At 46.2% G+C, this 22905-nt stretch overlaps 1 protein-coding gene and 1 non-coding gene across 7 annotated transcripts in view; one reads left to right on the forward strand and one right to left on the reverse strand.

Annotated features, from left to right (window-relative positions):
* DAB1 (DAB adaptor protein 1) overlaps positions 1-22905 on the forward strand; it is a 403254-nt gene that overhangs the window by 188426 nt on the left and 191923 nt on the right. The gene's annotated exons all lie outside the window — the stretch shown is intronic.
* On the reverse strand, positions 8963-9069 carry LOC123617853 (U6 spliceosomal RNA). The gene has a single exon (XR_006726114.2). It is a non-coding gene; the product is annotated as a U6 spliceosomal RNA (small nuclear RNA).

Raw genomic sequence — 22905 nt, forward strand, 5'->3', positions numbered from 1 at the left:
CATTGTTCATCCCTGGCCTCTCCAAGTTGTCACATGTCCCCATGCAAAGAGCAGTGGGCATGTACAAAATGCTAAGAATTAGTCTCTTTCTGGAATTCATTCTGATCAGTTCCTTTCCATCTGCCAGCTTTGGTCTGACTTATCTAGTTCTCAAATTAGTTTGGCCTTGCACTTCGGATCCTAGAGGGGTCTCCCTTGGAGCCCTTCACGGCTATGCTGATCACAAAAAAGTGTTTCACTGCTATCCATCCCTTTCACAGAGTTACTAACCTGGGTGTGGCCTGGGCTCGTCCAAAAAGGGACTTTCTGAAACCCCTAGACGTCCCCTGGCACCCGTCTGAATTTGTGCAGAAGGAAGAGAGTAGGTGTGACTGCCTGGGTCTAGTTGGGGAGGAATAAGGGTGAGGAACGGAGGCAATTTTTTACTTTCAACGATCACTGTGTTTCCATTAGAAGAAGGATGACCTTCTCAGAAAGGTTACAGAATTGTTATTAGAGATCGTCAGAGCTGACTAGACACTGGATTAATGGGGATTTGGTAAGTTTCTATAAAGAGTGCTCGAACGCAAAATTCACAGGCCAACACAAAGACATTTTTTCAAACCTCAAAGACTTTGTACTCAGAAAATTTCTGGCTTCAGGAAGCTCGTACTGGACCAAATTCAGGGTGCAGAGTCTCCAGGTGAAATCTCAAGGCAGGGCTGGTGCTCCTGGGCGGGGCTTTTATTTCCTCTCTCCCTCATTCTGAGTGCAGCGCCAAACACGGAACAGTTGGTTTGTTCTAGCAAGTCCTCATGGGAACAAATGTTTTCTGTTTTTATTAAGCTTCTACTTGTAGGTTCTTCCTGAATTCTTTGAGTCTCCATCTGATTCGGAAAACTGCTTTCCCCTCTACGTTTTTCACATCAAGCTGATAATACTCATCCATCACAGTGTAGGAGGTGGTGAGATCACAGCTCAGGATCCAACTCCAGCTATCAGAGTCTCTGTGGGTGGGGTGGGGGGACTGGACCCTCACAGGCTGAATCTGAGCGTGAAAGGGATTGTTGCTGCGTCCTGGGACATCAGCAAGACACAAGCGGCTATGTAGCTCATTGTCTCTCCGGCTGGAATCCTGCCCGTCCCTTGCTGCTCAGATTGAACGAATCCACAAGTGATTTTCACTCTGCATTTTGTTTCATTTTGTTTTTCTAATTTGAAACAGAAATCATGTCCCCTTCCTCTTAGACTGGAGAGGCTGACAACAGTGTCAAGTTTCTTTGCTTTGGATTGGAATTTATCAACTCATTGTGAACTTACTGGATGACACTTGCTTACGCTGGTGAAGACAACTGACCAAAGAAATTCTGACTTAGCAACTAGGGTGTGACAGATAAAGCTCGAGTCTGTGAGGCAGTTTATGATCCCCTGCAAACCAGAGGGTAATTGCATGCTCTCTCCTTGGAGACCTCATTATACTTTATTTTCCCTCTGTGTCGCAGTTCCCTTTGTGTGTGTCTGTTTCCCACTACGCCGGAACGACTGAGCACAGGGGCCATGTGACTCACCTCCGAGCCTCCAATGACTAGCACCGGGCTTGTCTAGAGTACACACTCAATGGATGATGGAAGTTTATAGGGAAGGAGGACCAGGGAGAAAAGGGGGTGAGGTGGACAGAAAGAGATTGGAAGAGGAGACGAATTAGTCTGGGTTCTCCAGAGAAACAAACCAATAGGATACAGACATATATGGAAATATGTATGTATATATGTGTGTATATATATGATATTTTATATCATATGTCTGTATATATAATATATATAGCATTATAAGTATAGAGAGAGATTGATATAGGATTAGTCCACGTGATTATGGAGGCTGAGATGTCCCATGATCTGCCACCTGTGGGCTGAAGACCCAGGGAAGCTGGTGGTATTGTTCTAACCTGAGTCCAAAGACCTGAGAACCAGGAGCCCTGATGGTGTAAGTCCCAGGTCATGGACAGGAGAAGATGGATGTTCCAGCTCAACCAGTTGGAGAGCGGATTCTCTCTTCCTCTACCTTTTTGTTCTATTCAGGCTGTCAGTGGATGGGGGGATGCCCACCTATGTTAAGGAGGACAATTGGCTTTATTCAGTCTGCTGATTCAAATGCTAATCTCACCTAGAAATATCCTTCCAGACACACTCAGAAATAATGTTTAACCAGATATCTGGGCACCTCATGGCCCAGTCAAATTGGCACATAAAATTAATTATCGTAACAACCAAAGAAAGAAAAAATAGTGACATATTGCAAGGGTTCCTGGGTTAGTCAGATCACTTCATTTTATAGGTAAAGCAACCTAGTTACTTTAAGTAACTAAAAGAGGTCACCTGCCTTTAAAATATTGCAATTCAAGCTTCACTCTGCAGTTTTAATGCTTTCTTCTTCCTCTTTAATTCTTTCCCTGAGGAGAGAAAGGAGGAGGACGTGGCCAATGTGACAAGCTTCCCTTTTGGGTTCTGGGTGGCACCTGCATTTTGTGTGATGGGAGACTCGGGTCAATTGTAGGACAAGTGTTGTCTTGCTCCTTCTCCTTTTAGATCTGCCCAGGGCCTGGGGATCAGGATCCTGTCTGCCCTGACCCCTGCCTAGCTTCTAGATCTGCACTGTCCGGGATGGTGACCATTGAGCACCTGATACGTGATTAGTCGAGAATGAGATGTACTGTAAGTGTAAAATACACCCCAGATTTCAGCACCTCAGTCCATTAAAAAAAAAAGTGTGAAATACCCCACGAATGATTTTTACATTGATTACACATTGAAATGATAATATTTTGGATATGTTGGGTTAAATAAAATATAGTAGCAAAATTCTACCTGTTTCTTTTTAAATGTGGCTATGAGAAAATTTTACATTATATCCGTAGCTTGACTTTGATTTCTTTTGGACCACACTGGTCCAGATCACAGATCTTGGGCCCACGGCCACACAGTTCACCCAACACTGGGATCTCCCACCTGCTTCTTCTGCTACCCCCTGGTTCTCCAGGTTGTGGCCAGACCCTGCCCATCCCTCCTCCTGCCACTCTTCACTGGCCAGACCAGGCTCTCAGGCCCTCAGTGCTACTTTTCCTGTGCCTGTAGCTCAGTGTAGGATGGCAGAAGGTGATCTGAGATTGGGGTCAGATCCAGCCTTGAGTCCACATCCTGCCAGTGATTAGCCACTTAGCCTTGGGAGGGTCACTGCACCTTTCTGAATGCTGGATTCCCTTTGTTTAAAATGGGAGTCACAGTATTACCCTGCCTGTCTCAGAGGGTGTTGTCAAGGTAAGAATCAGGAAGCCTGTATGATTGTGCTTTGTTATGGATGTGCTCTGTAAATAATAAAATGGCATGCACATGTAGTATTACCAGCATTATGTTTTAGTTTTCGTACCATAGTCATTATTCCCACCATCCAACCCCAGGCTCTAACTTCCAGATCTTGAGTCCCCTTACTGGGTGTATAACGATTTGTAAAACGAGGGGGTAGGCTAGGCATTCCTCCAGCTCCATGATTTTGTGGCAGGATGCAGGATGCTGTGACAGAGAGAACGTGAGTTTGGGAACTACCAGCTCACTGCTCTGGGACCACAGTGGCATCTCTCTCTGGGCCCCCTCCACGCAGTGGCTGGAGTGGGTGATGTTCTGATGTGATGTGAATGTGAATACCGTAGTCTCTCCAGATGGTGTTGGGGGAGCCTCATCCATGTTGGTGTCACATCATGGCCCCTAGGTGTGGACCACATTGGGGTCTTCTTAGACCATGGCCACCACGTTTGGGAGCTCCAGTAGCTGATGAGGGCTGGATAGCAGAGCTTCCTCCGCAGGTCATGGTAATGCTCAGCAAGGATGCCTTCTGGTGCCTGCAGCCCCTTCATCCCCACCAGTGGGAAGCCCATCCTCTAGAAGTGCTGGAGCTCATCCCCAAGGAGCTGCTGCTGCCCCCTCATCTAGCATCACCACCACCGTGGTCTGCTCCAGGCTTCAAGAGAGCCCTCCCAAGCAGGGAGCAGGCTTGACCTGGGCCCCTAAGCCAAGGGCTGAGAGCAGTGAGGAGCGCATCCTGGCCCACAGAGCCCTTCTGGTTATTACAAGCTATGGAACACTGTTCCCTGTGCTGTACACTAGGACCTTGTTGTTTATCTCTTTTATGTACAGTAGTTTGTACCTCTGGGTGGAGGTCTCCCTGCAGGCGGCCCACGGGGTGCTGCCGCTTTGCAGCAGCGAAGCCCTTGAGAGAGGCTGCTGCTCTTTCCGCAAAAGCTCCCTCGCCGAAGAGCCTAACGAACTCTGAGTGTTTCCATTGGCTTTTCTGATCTTCTAACTCCAGTTAAAAGCATCATTTTGCTTCGCTGTCAGTCAATTTCACTTTTGCAAGAATTTTAAAGATGTCTAAGCCCCTAAGGTGACAGTCCCAGCCTGATGCTGTCACACTGAGCTGTGTCATATTGAATTCTGTCACTGAAGAGAAACAAAATGAAATGCGCCCAGGTGTAAAATTCCAGGCCTTGTTCCTTCTTATTGATACCAGATTAGAATGGCAGTGTCTAATGTTATGAAATTGATATGATGAAGATTGATGTTTTAACTTTAGTGAGTTGGTAGTAAAATGTGTCATTTGTGTATTTATGCACAGACAGGGAAAACAATTTCACTTGGCCCCACTTTTACATTTTAAATGTTTTCTCTTGGTAATTAGACTCAGTGCCTGTTAAAATGGAAATACTCTCTTTTTTTGCCCTCTTCTTGAAACCCAGTGAATTTGATTGCAACTGCATGGGGTTTTTATCAAATTCACCAACAAGCCTGTTGGTTTGAGATGAACTTTTATCTGTGTGTGTATGTGTTTAGGTACAGCTTCTTATAGTGTTGCTCAAAATGCAGATTATTTTTTGAGATAGCAGGTTGATGAATGAGGCCTTCAGCATACCACTGGTGAGACGCAGCGGTCAACAAGACACGAGGCTCTTATAGCATTTACCAAGAAATCACTATCCTTCAATCTCTGTGTCCCACAAGTGGGACATGCTAGCTCCTGCTGGCTTTACCTACCAGGACACAGGCTGGAATGTTTTATTTATTATTTTTAAGTTTCATCATTATTCAGTAGAACAGTTTATTTTCAAGAGTTTTACAGCCAGAAGATAGTAAATGACAGTCCTAGTTCACTGTCCTTTCCAAGTGTGGTTTTGGTTGTGCTTTAAAATTACAGTAATAGACATTTCCCCCTAAAATATGAATGGAAATTGTGTGTCTTGAAATCACACAATAATGATGACTCTAGCAACCCGATGCTTATTAATATTAATACTGGTGCTAATGAGAGCAGCTTCCACAGGTCAAGTTTTTAAGCATTAGTTCAGACATTTTTTTCTACCTTCCCATTTAATCTTCACAGTAATCCTAGAAGTTAGACATTATTACCTCAGTTTTCTTAATGAGGAATCCGAGGCTTAAAGAGGTTAATTCATTCAGCAAAGGTCATACCATTTCTAAGAAGCTAAGCTGAGGTTTCAACATGGGGCTCTCTAGCCCAGGCTGTGTGGTTTTTCTATAATCATACAAATACCTTTTCCTACAAAATTGCGCTATGTTTATGTCACAGTAGACCAGGTAGGTTGAACGAGTACCCGTTGTGTGCATGAGGGGAGGTGGAGGATACAAGTTTTGGCACCAGAAGAGAGGAACCGTGGCAAGCCGGTGAGTTAAACAATAGTAAGAAGGCAGTGTGTTCTGAACTAGGCGTTACGCGCATTGGTTTCTCCCCCTTTGAAAGTGGCTGGTTATCCAGTAACAGTAGTCAAAGTTCAAGAGCAGGTTAAGGTCAAATAAAGCAGCCAAATGTTAGCTGTCAGATCTGTTCAGCTCAGTGACGGGAGATGTGAGTTATATTACAGAGGGGTCCCCTTAGCTCGCAAAACAAAGGTGTGGAGAGGAATTGAAGCTGACCGCCAAGCATCCATCTTTCCTGATGACTAGTAAAGGGCATTGTTGACAGCAGCAAGCACTCCCCACAGCAGAGGGACCGTTTTCAGTACCTGCTTTTACTACCCCAAATACCCAGTTTGCTGTACAAAGTACGAACTTCCCCCAGTTCATATAACTGTCTTTGCAGCAGCAGAAGACCATGTGTTTAAGCAGGAAAAAAGCAGTATGTTGAAAGAGTACGGTCTGGGCTTTCCAAATTTTCCTTAAAGATAGTAGTGTTCAGTAAATGCCAGTCAATCTAAGACACCTAGCGTAATAATGCCACTTCCTCGCTGAATCACCATCCCTCATTCTGTCGCATCCCATCAGTGCATTTTGCCCTTTTTCTCCTGATCACTTGTTTAACTTGCTCTGCCCAGTTAAGGGACACCCACTCTGTGCCAGGCCCTTGCAATGTGCTGGCCACAGGAGGGTGATTCTGCAAGAGTGCTGCTCACGGAGCTCACCTTTTCAAGGAGGAGTGAGCACTGGAACTGTGTTCCCCGTGTGGCCCCAGCAGCACGCTGTGACACTGCACATTTGTCTCCAAAGCCTCCAGCAGGCTCAGAATTCCTCGTAACCTTGCCTTGAACCCTCCCTCCATAATCCTCAAGGGAAAGGATGTGGCTTAGGAATCAAAGAATCCTAGATTTGAATCTCGATCTTGCCTCATCTGAGCTCTCTGTCTTGAGCTCTTAAGTCCTCTTGGCCTCAGTTTCCTCATCTATAAAATGGGGGTGAAATCAGTAAATGAGGAGATTATGAAACCTAGAAAAATGGTATGCAATGAAATCGTTTGTCAGTACGTGGCCTTTGAAGACCACTCAGGTAAGACTGGGCTCCTTATCTGAACGAGCAGGTGCTGAGCATTTAGCATGTTCTGGATTCTATTCTGGGTGCTTTACTACAGAGGTGCTTGAGGTGCAGATGGTTTTAATGGGATGCTGAATGGAAGTGGTGTGAGAGAAGCTTTGTCTAAGGAGGTGCATGGAGATGAGATACCTAAAGAGATGGCTGTTGGAGGAGAAGAAGGGGTAGGCCAGGTGAGAAGGTTGGAAGACAAGGAAACATTGTGATTCATGGCATCTGGACAAGAAACCTCATTAGGAAGGGGAGCAGGTGCTCCAGAGCCCCACCATCTCCATCACCTTCTGCCATTCCAGTGCCAGCTGCCCAGAACTGTGTTTCTTTGCTGACTTCTCTGGAACTGAGGAAGGCCATTATGCTGATCAGGGTTGCTGACATCCCTTAGGAGCAGCCCTTGACCAGTGATTCTGGCATTTGGTGTATAAATACCCCAGCTCTTTCTCCCTTTGGGTGGGATAATTGAGGTGGTGGCTTTTACTCTGTTTTCTCGAATTTTCTGGCATCTGAGCTAATAATGCACCTTCTGTTGGCTGCCTTCCCTTCCTGTCTCACCTGCCCTTCCCCTGACAGTGTTTCTGGCCTCTCCCAAGTCAGTTACCTGCACTGGAATCTTTATTTCAAGGCCTGCTTTAGGGCAACTCAGAGTAAGACAAGGAAGTATTTTCCCAGCTTGATGTCCCAGAAGGTCATGTGCTGTTTCAGGGTCTTTGACCTTCACGGATACTCTGCAGAGGACCTGACAGATCAGCCACCAATTTGTTTTAAGCTGTAGCTTTCCTAAACTTTTAAGAACTAAACCCTTTAAGATATAAATACATAGTCCATCCCAAGAGTTGCAGCCTTGCCAGAGGAAATACGTATCTAGCAAAGGCAAGTTAAGCTCCTCTTGGAAAGAGAGAGGCTAGAAAGTGAATTCATTCAATTATTTTTGTAAAAGGACATACTCGTTTTTTCTGCTCTTCCTTTATGGGCAACTCATGGACTGAAGAGTTCAAAGTTTCATCTTCTACGTTTTCATGATATCTGGCGCCTATGGTGTTTTTTCATGATAAAAGTGAGTGTGTCTCCCACTAGAGTACTCCATACAGGTCAGACGTTGTACACATGTTCTGACACTTGTTTGTTATGAAGCTCTGTCTGACACAGGAACCTCAGAGGGGCTGAAGGAGCATGTAATTAAGGCCTGGTCTTCCTGACTTCAAAAATCCCGTGCGTCTCCCTTGTTCTACACACTGTCTGTTGATAGAGCCCTTTGCTTGGGACGCAGCTCTGATCTGTAGACACACGCCAGCAGCGGAACCAAAAGGGCTGTGGACCTTCACGTGTGACTTTAGAAGCGAGAGAAACGGTGTGCAAGCCAGATATGAGCTGCAACACAGTTTTTAGAGGAAAAGGAAGAACCACAAGCCACAGCCTAGAGCGCTCTGGCACTAATTTGTCTGGTCTAGTAAGAGGGACAGCAAGTGGGAGGAGACTGGCCTGGTTCCTGAAATTTAACTTAAATACAAAGGAGAGGCGAAAATAACCCTGTTGGTGTTGCAAGCTCTGCCTGTTTTCATAGAATCTTGGACCATTCCCACATGACAGATCTTACCGAGGAGGCAGTCGGAGTTAGGAACTTGTGGAGCTGGAAATAGAGCCTTGATCCTGGCAGACTCCATCTGCCGTTTGGTAGATAGAGACACCATTCTGTCCTCCAGGCTGGGGAGGATGGTGTGAATGAAAGTTACCATCTCGTTCAGCCTAACGTCTTTATTTTATTTTGAAGATGCAAACCTACCTTTATTTGCAAATGGTATGATTGTGTACATGGGGAAAAAGAAGGGATCATGTAACTTTTAGAACTTCTAAGTGAATCTAGCAGAATTGTGGGATACAAGAGCCATGTCCAAAAATAAGTTGTATTTTTATGTAACAATAGCAGAGAACTGGAAATGGAAATTAAAAACATTATCTATAAATATTATATACAAACGTTATATACAAATTAAATGAAAGATATGTAAGACCTCACTTTTTTTTTTGATGCAGGGGTGTATACGATATTTTAAATTTTTATTTATTTTTCATTCTTTAGCCTAACATCTTTCTTTTTATTTTATTTATTTTTTTTATTGAAGAAAAATACGGAAGGCTTCACGAATTTGTGTGTCATCCTTGTCCAAGGGCCATGCTAGTTTTCTCTGTATCGTTCTAGTTTCAGTGTATGTGCTGCCGAGGCGAGCAGGAGCCTGATGTCTTTAGTTCAGTTGACTAAGCACCTTTTCCATTCCCTCTCTCTGCCTCCCCCCACCCTCTACCCCCACCTCTCCCCCAAAGCCTTTCTAACAAGCTCTTAGTTACGTAAATTACAGAACAAAACCAGCTTCCTGCTAAGTCCTTTGGACTTTAATTAAAAGGCATATTCAAATGTGTTTCGTGCCCCAGTGCCATCCACACTAAATAGCACATAAGCACTTTTGCAGTGCTTAATGCAAACTTGTTGAAGAATGTGCATTAGTTTTCATGGACTTTAAATTGAATTAATGCTCATGGAAAAGGATAAAGTGAACTGGTTTTGGAGGGAGCACTGAAGAAGAGAGAGAGAGAATAAGAGGAGCCAGTAAAGGCATGAGGTTTCTAAATGCGCACGCACTCATTTCTCTCTGTGACCGTCATTTGATCGGCACCGTGTGAATGCACTTGGAGACAGCCTTCGTGTTAATGAATTCAGGTGTGTGAAGCCCAGTGCTAGAGACCCAGGTTGTGTTGAAATAGCATTGACTTTGAGCCCAGACCGTCTCAGGGGTGTGAGACCTTGACCAAGGGACTTTGCCTCTTTTGAGAATCAGTTTTGTTTAACGGAAAATTGGACGAGATGACGTATGGACATAGCCTGAGGTCCCTGACACATAGTAGGTAGCCATTTACTCCTAGTTTTGTTTCCAGGTAAGTGAAGACTCTGATTCTCTGACTCTGGGGGCTCTGGCGGGGAGAACTTTTATACCCCATCCCCTGCTGGCCTGTTGACTAAGCTCAGAGAGGGCGAGACCCACCTCTGGGGTCCACTGCTCTGCACTCTTGCCTCGCCCATTGAAGGTGAGCGATAAATATTTGTTGGGAAGAATAATGCGCAACATTAGCTGAACCCGCCCATTGCTCTCGGGGTGAAACTGCCAGGAAATCCAATTTGGGGGGAGATTTTGGTTTCCAGGGATCATGAGGGACCCTGCCTCTTATTAGACAGTCTCACAAATTCTCCTTTGTGTTGGGGCACAGGCAGACATCCCCTTTGTGCTTTCTGATAACTGAGGACCTCTGTAATAGTAAGAGAATACACAGAGGGACCCAGTGACTTCAGAGGAGAGCCCCTTTCTCTGAAATTCCATTAACACCCTCAAATGGATGGGCTTTAATTTCCCACAAAGCAGCCCTATATTCCAAAGGTGAGAGGCTCATCTGCAAAATTGTTGCAACCCACTCTTTTTCTCTGCATTGAAAGCTCTTTAAAATTCGTGTTTCCAGTTGTATTTTAACCGGGGCGGCGGGGGGTGGGGGTTGAAGAGTGACTGCCTTTTTTCAGAGCCTTCTCCGCCTACATCTGAGCACAATGGATGAAAGACGACTTCAGGAAAAGTAAGTGGCAGTAATAAACAGCACATCAGCCTTAGTCACAAGTGCGAATTCAGCTTACATTTGTTGCCTGTCTGTTCTGTGGATTACTTGACATACGTTTTATCTAACCCTGGGGACAGTCCCAGCAAAACCTTCGTGAGAATCCCCACCCTACACAGAAGGAGCCTGAAATGACTTCCCTGAGATCGTGTCATCTAATCAGCGCCCAGGTCTGGACTCAGACTCAGGTGACCCCCAGGCTAGGTCTCTCCCCTCGATGTTGCAGGTCTGGGTGAAGTGCTAGCTTGCTGGGCCCTCTGGTAGTGATGCTTGGCGCTGCTGTAGTTTGGTGTTTTCATTTCTTGTTCTGTCTGTCCTTAGGAGGGGGAAGTCAAAGATGAGCCTGAATAAATGGAACCCCCTGCCCCCCACTTCCATTTCCAAAGAACTGTTTTATCTTGTTTAGATCTGGGGTTTCTGAGTACTGTTTAATTTGGTGGGGGGGGAATTCTGCTCTTCTTTTGTTTGTTTTTAAAGCACTGCTCTAAGAAGAGTTTGGGCGAAACCCAGCAAGGCATGTCTCCTTGTCCTCACCAGTTTTCCAGAACTAGAACAGGCCGTGTTATGTCCTTCAGGAAGGTAGGCAATGAGAGACCTAGAAGATGAAAAACATGTACCGATGTGGGTTTGGGTTCGAGTAGTTACGGTGCAGCCTGATGCAAAGGCCATGGAACACAGCAAGCCTTACCATTGATAAGTCACTCAGGAGCCCTTTCTTGGCTGTCAGGTGGGGATTGTACCAGGATCTCCGCTGGCCAGTTTGTTCTTGGCCAGTTGAGCTTAAAGGTTGGCCCAGTTGATTTTCTAGCTGCCACGTCCACTGTCACACGTGCCCTTCAGAGCAGCACAGTGACAGCCAGTCTCCAGGACTCAGCAAAGCCCCCTTGCTCACTGTCCCAGGCAGCGAATCGCTGCTCAGCTCATCCGCACACTTAAGTGTCTAGTCCCACACTTCACGTTCCTTGCCTTCAGGGGGCTGACAGTCCAGCAGGAAGAGATGGATGTTCAGGCAAAACTTAACGGAGAAGCGGAGAAAGTAGAAAGTGACAAGTGAGAGGGGACGCGAAGGATTACTAAGAGCTCATCTAGTGGAGAGAGAATGAAAGGGTCGTTCTGTCAGATTGTCCTCAACTTGGAGCTGTGAGCCACTGAGCAGCAGCAGTTACTCTGTGTGGCTGAGAGGGCGGGTGGGGAACGATGCTCGTGCTTGCACTGCTTCGTAGCCAGTCTCCTCTGCCTGAATCCACCTCTGTGTCACCACCCCAACCTGTTCCAGCACACTTCAGCCACCTAACTCATATCTCAACTAACAGACGTCAACTTAAACCCCCTTTCCTTCAGGAATTCCTGTTGTGGGACATGCTAACATATATTGGCCTGAATTGTCTATCTGTCTTTCCTTGTCATACTGGAAGATCTTGATAAGCAAGGAGGTGCCTGCCTGTTATTACTGGGAATGAATGATAGAAGACATAGCTTGAAGGTGGGTTAAAACCAAATTTGCTGAGCCTTGACTTTGGACTTGAACCTGAAAGCAACTAGTTTTGTTGCTGTTTGTTTTTAAGCTGATAACTTTTATTGCAGGGATGAGCAAGAACAGGTGGCTTATGCCCCCGAAACCCCAGACTCCCTGAAGGGTTTCAGTTGAGCGTTATAAAAGATAGGGTGAGGGAGAGGCATCCCAGGGTCCGGGATCCGCTGTGCACTGTTCTCTGATTGGCTGATGGTGATCAATCTTTAGGCGCCAGCAGGTCTGGAGGCTGTGTGCTCATGATCGTCAGGTAGCTAATTTCTTCCGTTTGGTGGTGGTTTTAGCATCTGAAACATTTGAACTTACTAAGGTGGGCAACTACATGATCTGATTTGTGCAGAAAAACGATGATTGGTAGCAGTGTCATAACTTAATCACAGGGTTTCAATGAGGATCAAGTGAAATAATAAATGGATGTGCTCTTTAAAAAAACGTTCTTCTAAACAGCAGTAAGGTGCTTATCCAAATGGAGGGTGTAGCTACTATACTTTGTTTTTTTGATGCCCGCTGTTCAAAATTAGTATTTCAGTGAATAACCCTCCCCATCATCCTCCAGTTTCTAATCCCGATTCAGCTGGTAATTCAGTGGTTAATTCCACATTACATTTTCTCTTCTTCCTGAGTGAATACAGGTAAAGGGATCCTAGTTAGAGACCTGGCCTCTCTTTGCATTTCAATGCGCTCCCCTGCGGAACTGCCAAATTCCAGTGCGCTATTAAAATGGGCAGCACACCAACAAAAATCTGTCCTCATCAAAAATTCAGGAAAATAAAATAGAAAGATGTAAGGCCACATTTTCAAAGGATTCAGCTTGACCCCCTTGTATTTTTTTGTGTATGCAGAAAGTATTTTTTCGCACCTGCAAGCACAGTCTCTGTGAGCCAGCTATAGCCTCCAAACTGCCAAGGCTTTAAAAACAAATCTGCCTTTCAAATTCAGCCCAGAAACCCAGCAATGAAACAAGAATGGGGTAGAGGGCTGCCTACAACTATTTATAGGAGTATTGGGGGATGTAATTACTACCTTGCAGCCTGTTCTGAAATACCTCTGCTTGGCAGAAGTCTGTGTGCCCCACATCAGAGATTGAAGGAAACCCTCAAAGATGGTGGATGACTTGAGTTGGTGAGAGTGGCAGCTTGAGTGGTTTCTTTTTGCTTAACCTGGTTTTTAATTGGTCTGTATAAGATGCTTTGGGAATTTCAGCTGCATTCATGCATGCATTCGTGTGTGTGTTTATCTTCCATCTGAACTTTCATAGCACTAACCTTTTAAGTATCTGCCAGGTCTTGGGCTCTGTGCTAGGCTCTGTGGGTTTAGTAATGAACACAAAGTCAGGTCTCTATTCTTACACATCTTCCACCTGACTGTGAAAGGCAGCCAGCTAATGGTCACTGAAGTACTGTGATGTTCATATCCTGTTGTGAATTCATTCCAATTGTGATAAGAACTCTGCGAGAAAATGCTAATCCCCCTAAGAAGGGAGGTTAGATGAGGGCTGGGAGTTTTGTCTGTTATGTCCATGCTGAATTCTCAGGGCCTGCAGCAGTCCTGGCATGCATTTTTCCATGAATTTTGGAACACAGATTGCACCATCAGAGCGTAGATAAGAGGGCCTGACGTAGTCGGTGAAGCCCCGGGACATGACATTTAAGCTGAGATCTAAAGAGGGATGGGGAATCAGCTGTTTAGGACAGGCACAGGTGGGGAGTAGAGAGCGTTCTGGGGGAGGGAAGGGCTTGTGAGAAGGCCTCCCAGGAAGACAGAGCTGTGTGCCCTTGATGAGTGAGTCTGGAGATGTGCACAGGAGCTGGGTCATGTGGGATGTGGGAGGTGACAACCGACACGCAGATAAAGTGCTCAGAAGGTCCTGATCTGGATAGTGGCATCAGTGTACTGGGTCTTTCAGGCAAGACTGTAGACACAGCCCTCAGCTCCAGGAGAGCGTGAGTGAATGTTTTCTGACTAACAGGGAATGAATGAATGCTTACTCGTGCCCACCATGAACACCTACTGTGTGCCAAGCAGGAAGGGGTTTCATTGACAAAGGTACAGAAACTCACTGGCAGGTGTCTCTGCTTTTCCCGGTGGCTTTGCAGAAGCAGCATTCTGGTGTCAGACCCAGCCCTCGGTGCTGCTTAGCTGTGTGGCCTTGAGAGGATCAGCTAAGCTCTCTGAGTTTAGTGTACGTAAGGCGTCAAGCACAGTGGCTGTCTCACAGTAAAGGCTGCCTCAGTGCTCTCGTCTGCATTTTTTCATTCAAGAAACATCTATTACACGCCTAGTATGGACCTGGCCCCGGCTAAGTACTAAGGACCCTGTAATGAATTAAGACATTAAGAAAACTTTCTTTCCTTGCCTCTCTCTACTTCAGGTAGCTCGTTTTGATTATCATGTGAGAATACGTATGATGTTTTGCAGATTGGAAAGTGGTGTATAAACATGAATTATCTTTTATTCTATAACCTTGCCTAGGTATTGATCATCACCTTCAAGCATTCGCTTACAAAATTGCAAGTGAAGTCACTTGTGGGGCTGGACATAATTCTGAAAATTCAAATGTAATTCTTAGAATTTTGGTTAGCACTTATTTTAGTTGTAATTAAGTTCCAGGCACTGTCCTAAGGACTTTACATGTATGAATTCACTTAGTCCTTACCGCACCCTCCATGCAGAAACCAGAGCCCAGGAAGGTTAAAGCCATTGTCCCAAATTGTAACCATGGGAAGCAGCAGACTTGGATTTGAACCCAGAGTCACTCTGCCTTAGATCACGTGCTGGTACCCCGTACGAAACATACAGCACCAAGAATAGATTTTTGTTTCATTGTCAGATTAGTCATTGCTTACTGCCTCCCCTCCCTGTCACAGACTAAATTGCATATTACATGAGGGCTGAGACCTTGTGAATGTTTACTGACAATGCCTAGAACTGTGCCTGGCACGTAATATGTGCTTAATAAATGTAGACTGGCTGAATCTTTTCTAGCAGCTTAAACACACTATTTAATGCAAACAGATATTGATCCCCAGGCTGGAGTGTAACAGAACTACAGCTGTGCAGAGGCAAAAGATGGTCAAGGTGAGAGAGGGGCTTAGTCACCAATAGTTTCAGATCCACTAGGGGACTGTATTCAGAAAAAGGCAGTGTTCTTTGCCTGAAGTTATTCTGATGATCTCATTTGAAATAGGGACTTGCTTCAATGAAATATTGACTTGATTCGCACAGTCCTGTTGGAACTACAGCATTGTTAGGGCTGATCACTTAAAGACCAGGATCTCTTAGCCCCAAGCCGATAAGGCTCCAGGTGTGCTCACAGTTCCAGGGGTTTGGGGACCTGCCTGTGGCCACACAGCTTGTCAGTGGCAGAGGCAGGACTAGAACCCAAAATTTGGGCTCATGGAATAAAGTGATGATCTGCTACACTGAGCTATTTTGGAACGGCGGTTTTGATTGGTGTTCTGTGTCTTGCTGTTTTTAGTCTTTGATTGACCTGGAGGTCAGTCAGGTAATTAACACGGGGATTGGTAGCAGGACATGATACAGGGGCTTCTCATTTGGGTTCCCGTTTGTAATTCTCCTCCTTGGGGAATTGAAACCATCACAGTATTCCCCTGCTTGAAACCCTTCCATCGGCTGCTCACATCCTACAGGAAGAATCCCACGTTCAGTGTACGGGAGGGTGCTGTGGCTTCTTGCTCCTGCCTCACCGCCTGCCGTGCCCTGCTCCTGGCACCCCTGCCGACCTCGGTACATCCCACTACCACGCCTTTGCTCTTGCGTCCTCCAGCCTGTCCAGTGCCGCTCAGCTTCCACTCAGATTGTTAAACTCAGCGCTAGCACCGCCGCCTCTGGGAAGCCATCCTTGAGTTCCCCTCCCACAGCCGTTAAGGCTAATCCGCTTTCCTCTTTCCTCCCCTACCACGTGGTGCTTGCCTGGGGGCAATATCTGCTGTGGACTTTTTGAGGGAAGGCTTAGTCTGGATTCTTCTGTGAAGTCAGAGCTGATCTTAGACTATGTCACACGCTAAATACATAACGCATCTTCTTTCAAACAGATAAATAGACAACAAATTAATTAATCTGCTAGATGGCAGATCACACTGGGCAGGCAGCCCCATCTCCCTCTGCCTCTCTTGGGGACTTTAACTAGTGGCCTCGCCCTCATGCTCCTGTATCTTTTCTGCTGGGCTGAGCCCTGATGCTCAACCTGACCAGACCCGCCCCTTCCACGGACTCTGGACTCCCCCTGAGAAGGCTTGTGAGACCCTGAATGTTGTGTCTTAGACTAACTTGGACCCCTCAAAATGCTGCTGCTCCTAGCACCACTTGGCCCTACGCTAGATCCTTTTCATGTGCATTTATGGCACTTTTTCCTTAAAACCATCCTGTTAAAGACCAGTCATTCTCCTCGCTGAACCAGCAAGGAAACCTGGGCTCAGACACGGGAGGATGCTTGACCCACGGTCACCGAGCTGGTCGTGGAGCTGCAGTTGGGCCCAGGACTTCCAGCTCCAGATTGTGTCATCTCTTTCCACAGTGCCCAGTCTTTGCTGGCAGTGGTTTTATTCCCCAGACCTCTGCAGTTGCCCTGTCAACAGCCCATGATTTCATTATAGTCAGAGTTGTTCTTGTACCAAGAAGACGTGAAAAACATGATCCATGCAGAGCCCACAGTCCTCTTGCTGACTCCCAGTGGGCTGTGGTCACATTTCCCCCGGTGTGACACGGTTTCCCAGAATGATGGCCACCAGGCCATCAGGAGGCAAGCCAGCTGTAGCTTCCCTCCAAGTCCTGACGTGAAGGCAACGGAGCACCCCTCCACTCCAGGTGTGGCCACGTCCGTCCAGAGCAGCCCCTTTGTGGCCTGTGTGAGGGACTTTCTGGTGCCCTGTTCCTTGCTGAAGTACCCTATATATGGATTAAAAAAAAAAAACAACTCTAGTTAATCCCCCCTTTTAAAAACAGTGCTAGTTAGAATTTGTACGTGATAAGCGAAGAAATTATTCAGAGCTGCAGGAGCCCTGATCTTTTGATTCCATTTCAGAGGGGACTTCTGAACAACTTCTTAGTGAGGGAACAAGGGTGCCGACTCCGGGTTCCCACGGCAGGTGGACGGGGATTCTGGTCCTATGGTGGTTTCCAGTCCACACACCCATCCTCACTCACCGTAACCTTAGAAAGCCTTTCCCTTCCACCAGCCCCAGATTCCCCATCTGGTCAAGTCCAGTCTCTCTTCCACGCAGCTGCCACAGGCTTTTACTTCAAAAACAAATGTTTGTAGCATCACTGTGCTCCCTGGTCCCCTTCTGGGAGCCCCCTGTGGAGTGCACAATGCATCGCAGTGTCCTGACCTTGACAGGCAGCCCCTGGGAAACTGGTCACGACTGATACTCTCTTGTCTTATTTGCAGTCCACACGTGTCAGCACCTTACCCATCCCTCCATTTACCCAGCCCCCCTGCTTTATCAGGGTCAGCCCTCCACCCACCGGATGTCTGTCTTGCCTTTGCCTTTCCTCTCTCTCCTCGGAGATTCCTTGTCCCCTCCTTCCTCCTGACATGCCGCTTCCTCTGTAAATCCTTCCTTTATCATCCCAGGAAAAGTGGATACTTAATGCATGTGCTTGTGCGAGCGTGCATATGTGTGTGTGCTGGGCCAGGATATGGATGGATGGGGCATTTCCAGGAAAGGGAACAGTCAACGCAAAGAGGGAAGAGTTTCAGACACTTGAAGGACTGAAAGGAGGCTAATTAACATTTCTTGATGTGTAGGGAGAGTAGTAGATGAGTCTCTAAATTTAGGGCTTTGGGGCCATGCTCAGGAGGGTGGATTTTGTTCCAAGTATAACAGGGAAGCTTTGGGGGGTTTTATTGTACTGTCTTTAATTGTCTTGCTGTGGGGCCACATCTGTCTGCCCCGATGGACAGTGGATTCCTTGGGGGTAGCATCCTTTCTGCAGCCCCACATAGCTTACTCTGTAACATGGTGGGCATTGTTAGTCAGTGTTCAGTGTTGAGTAGAATAAATACAAAGGAGGGAAGGTATGTTAATGAACCCAAGCCTGCTAGAAGTTACTAACGTCCCTTCTTATCTCTTCCAGCTCATACATAATATCCTTACACCCTCTTGGTGTAAGTTTGGCCAACAAAGTTTATGGGAAAAGCAAGCTTTCACTGATTGTGGTTTGTGTTTATCATATGTATTGTGTGTACCCTCACTATTTTGTGTGCAAAGAATGTTTCCTAGGTGATCCTCTTTGGGGAGATAATATGCAAAGAGATCTCCTGCGTTTTTACTAACACATCTGCAGTTTGCTAAATCATCACCTTCAAACCACAGTTGAATCCACTTTATTGCTTTCCAAAGCATTTCTTATGCATAAGATTACTTCCCCTGGGTTTTCAAAATAACTGACTAAAACGTACGCGTGAAGCTACACAAGTGTTTGTCCCCTTCAGCCTTTTGGTGTCTGTGTCTACCGCAAAGCTGAATGATGGAACTTACTATCTTGAGAATAGGAAGTTATTCAAAGGGGATGGAAAACCATGCTGTCTAAAGGGTTGTCTCTGGATGTGGCGTTAGATGACCCTGGTTCTGAAATCTGGCTCTCCTGCTAATCAGCAGTATGAGATCTTGAACGAATCACTTAATAATGTTATAAGTCCAGTTTCCCCATTTGTAAGTTGGTGATCATCGTAACGAGTTCATGTTGGGGTTTTCACATCAGGTTTTAAAAAGAAAATGTAGGAAGTGCTCAGAGAAGTTCTCACACACAGTAAATACTCAGGAAATGGTAGCCATTATTGTTAAGAGTTTAAACGCTGCTTCTGAACCATGTGGCTCCCATCAAGTTACTGGACTTTTTATGCTTTCATGTGCTCATCTTGAAAGTGGGGATAACATGAGCAGTAATAGGTTTGTTGAGTGGATCAAATGAGCAAGTACCACGAAGTGTTAAGAAAGTGCCCGGCCCGTGGGGAGTCCTCAGTGGCTTTTCAGGTTCTCTTGTTACTAATATCAGCTATTATCACGTGTGGCTGCTCCCAACTTTCAAAAGCCAAATAAAAGCAAATTTCCAGACTACATAAAGGCCAAGTTTTACACAAGCAAAAGGGACCATATCAGACATGACTGATTCTTCACTTAATGTGATGTGCCTGCAAATCAAATATTTTCAATGTCTGATTCAATCTGAATGATTGTCTTTGTTGTGGTGACTGTCATATTCTGGAGTCTCTGTTGCCAGTTAGCTCAGTTGACCCCATTGAAAGATGCCCGGTGACTCAAGGTTTGAAAAATTATCCTTCTTCGACAGAATTGTCTAGATCCGTGTTGAGCTAAGACTGGGAATTATTAAAGCCCTTTCATTAACAAAAGGGTCCCCTCTTTCTGTTGCCCGAGACTCCATCAAATGATTAAATCATGTTTGCTGAGCTCCCTGGCTTGCCAGGCATCCACGTGCTTCCCACTGATGTGGCCTGGTCATCTCCTTCTGCCACGTGACAAATTAAGAAAGCCAGGAGAGGTCTGCTGAGACGTGAGCCCAGCGACCTCCGCTCCGGCTCCGGGTGTGGTCCTGTGGTGAGGACAGCCACCCTGAGCTGGCATAGGTAAAACTGGCTGCCCCTTCAGCAGAGTGTACACACTCATGTGCCAGAAATGCCTTTTTAAAAACAGCTTGATAGAGATGTGATGGATACGCAGTATATTGCACATATTTCAAGTGTACAGTTTGAATCGTTCTTATATACGTATGCATCTGTGGACCCATGACCACAATCAAGGTAACTAAACACCCATCACTTCCAGAAGTTTCCCTGTCCCTTTGACATCTTCCCTCCTGCCCTTTCCTCCTGCCTCTGTCCTCAGGTTAACAACTGGTCTGCTTTCTGTCATTGTAGATTAGCTTTCCTTTTTCTAGAATTTTCTAGAAATTTCGTTTTCTAGAAATTTCTGTTTCCAGAATCTATGAATTCATACCATTTGTACTTTTTCTTTCTGGGCTTCCTTGACATGGTGTAACGATCTTTCTAAGGGAAAGGTGAAACGATACTACCCCCCTGTAAAGTCGCGTCCTTTGACTCTCACTAGTAACAGCCACCGGTGACTGAGCGTGTGTGCTCCTCCTAGGGGTTCCACGCGTGCCTCCCTCTAAGTCCTCCCAGTACCTCTCTGTTGCCATGTCATGGCTGGGGCGGTGGAGGTCACACATGTGGGAGATACTCTGACTTGAAACCTATTTCATTCCACCTTGCTAGTGGCTGCGGGCAGCTCAGGCTCTAGGGAGAAGCCAGACTCCACTTTGGAGAGAACTGGGTTCAATCTCGGGCTGCGGCGTTTCCACAGGGAGACTTGGCACAAGTTACTTAACTGCCTTCCACCTGGGTCTCCTTGCTGTAAATGATGGTATCAGGCCAACGTGTTCTTGAGAGGAGTAGATAAGAGAGTGCATTTGAGCGCTCAGCCCGTACACAGGGCGTGCTTGGTGAACAGGGCATCTCTTTATTACTGGTAATAAACGAAGGCGGAAGAGGTCCCCTTTAGGACTGAGCAGACAACCTGTCATATCAGTGGACACCCTGTGTTGAGGAGTGTTCTAAAGGCTGAGAGCAAGGAAAAGAGGATAGAGGGTCATGTTGAATGTTATGTTGCTGTTTTGACCCGGCAGAGTACTGCCTGGCTTCTCCTAGACTCAGTCAAAGTGTGAGAAATAAATGATGGTGGATGAAGAAATGAGCACGCTCTGTTGACATAGCACCAGGGTGATTCAGAGAAACGGGGAAACCCAGATCGGGCCAGAGTGTATTATATCCTCACATCCCTTTGAAGGTAGAACCTGGAAAGGCGTTTTCTACTCGTAAGTCATTTACTATTCATTATACTGAGACCTAAGATCCAAAGGGTATCCCACTTCCGCTGTTACAAATTACCGTACGTAGAAATAGGCACACGGATGATAACAAGACTCTAGTCCAAGCCTTGGGGTGCCATGGTGGTTGCATCGTAAATGGTAATGACTGGGGCCATCAGTGGGTGTGGCCGTGTTCCCTGATGTCTGGCTGGAGATGTGCTGCCATGCCGCCCATGGAACCAGGACCTCTGCATGGCTCACAACTGCCACTGTCACCCAGGCCGGTGGGTTTCAGATAGTGCGAGGATTTGAATTTGGCCCTGAGACTTGGAGCTGTGCTCAGGAGGCTGGCTCAGCGAGAGGAAAGAATTGTGTATGCTTAAAATGTTAGTGGATTTTTTTTTTTCCTTGACAAAGACCCAAAGTTGGAAAGGAGTTTTTCCAAAGCGCTATCACATGTTAAGAGGAAGAACGGACTTGCTCTTTCCTCTCACAACAGCCACCAGAGTCTCTCCTTTTATCACTGTCTTGGAGGTGAGGCATCAGGAAAAGCATCAAATAATAAAATATTCAGCACTTTTTGAATGTGCCAGGGGATGGGTGTTGTAGACACTTTCTAGGAAATAACCCGCTTCATCCTCAAAACAACCCTGTGAACTAAGAATTACTATGTCCTCATTTCGCAGATTAGGAAAGGGAGGCACAGAGAAGTTAAAGGAACTTGACCAAGGCCATCTTGCTCGTAACTGCTGGATTCAGAATTGCAGCCATGCTTTGGCTCGAGTCACCTTGCTTTTACTCTGTCCTGTGGTGTTTTTCATGTAAAGGAACTTATTTGTGAAAGTCGATTAAATGATTAATTAAAAGAGGAAATTCCTAAGTCTTTATAAAGGTCACATGGAAAAAGTTGGTTGGTGCTTTTAAATATATGCATGATATGATAATATGGGTCAGCCTGGAACACATCATGCCAAGTTAAAGAAGCCAGTCACAAAAGGACAAACAGTGGATGATGCCACGTAACGTGAGCTGCCCAGAGTAGTCACGTTCATGGAGTCAGAAAGCAGGGTGGTAGTTGCCAGGGACTGGAATTGGGGGGGTGGGGAGACGTGGAGAGTCGTTGTTTCATGGGTACAGGGTTTCAGTTTTGAAAGATGGAAAGAGTTCTGGAGGCTGGTTGGACGACAGTGTGGATATATTTAATGCTGCTATACTGTGGACATGCAAATAGTTAAGATGCTAAATTGTATGTTATGTGTATTTTACCACAATTTTAAAAATACAGGGTGCAATAAGAAACACAGCTTAATGCCTTAAAAATATGCTTGATAATGAAAGTGTAAGGTTTTTATCAAGGGAAGGGAGCTGAACTGCCCCACACGTGTCTCATCCACACTGCCGTGCCCCTCGGTGGAGAAGGGATAGGAAGGTACCTGGAGGGGCACTGCGCGGTGCAGTTGGAGAACACGGGTTGCGGGGATGGCAGTTCTCCAATGAGAAAGAGAAGCTGTCAAAGCAGAGTCAGGAGGATGCTGAGGGGGCCGGGAACAGCCGCTCACCCTGACTATCTGCCTGTTTTAACTCATCAAATCCTCTTTCACAGGTGAGTACCCTGAGCCCCGGAGAGGTAAGTGAACTCACTTACCCAAAGGCACGCCTCTAGTAAGTGGAAGCGCTGGGATTGGAAGCCGTCACTTAGGTCCGGAGCCTGTATTTCAACCACTGCCCCCAGCTGCGGTGCTGCGCTGCTGGTCTGACACCGAGAGCGGTTATTACAGTTACGGCGTTAGCTGGCGCAGTGCTGCACCGTCACTAGAGCACAGTCTTCTGTTCAGTTTCACATCCATCCTATCTTCTGATTCTCTGGGAGATCAGCAGGGGTGGGCATTATCGCTCATTTAGTACAGATTAGGAATTTGGGGCTCTGTGACCTAAGCTGGATCACTGCCCCATGAGAACCAGGTTTCCTGCCCCCCTACTCTGCACCGGTGGCCCAGACCTGGTGGTCCACTCCAAACCTTCCATAGG

Source organism: Camelus bactrianus, chromosome 13, assembly GCF_048773025.1.
Source record: "Camelus bactrianus isolate YW-2024 breed Bactrian camel chromosome 13, ASM4877302v1, whole genome shotgun sequence".
Classification (NCBI taxonomy): domain Eukaryota; kingdom Metazoa; phylum Chordata; class Mammalia; order Artiodactyla; family Camelidae; genus Camelus; species Camelus bactrianus.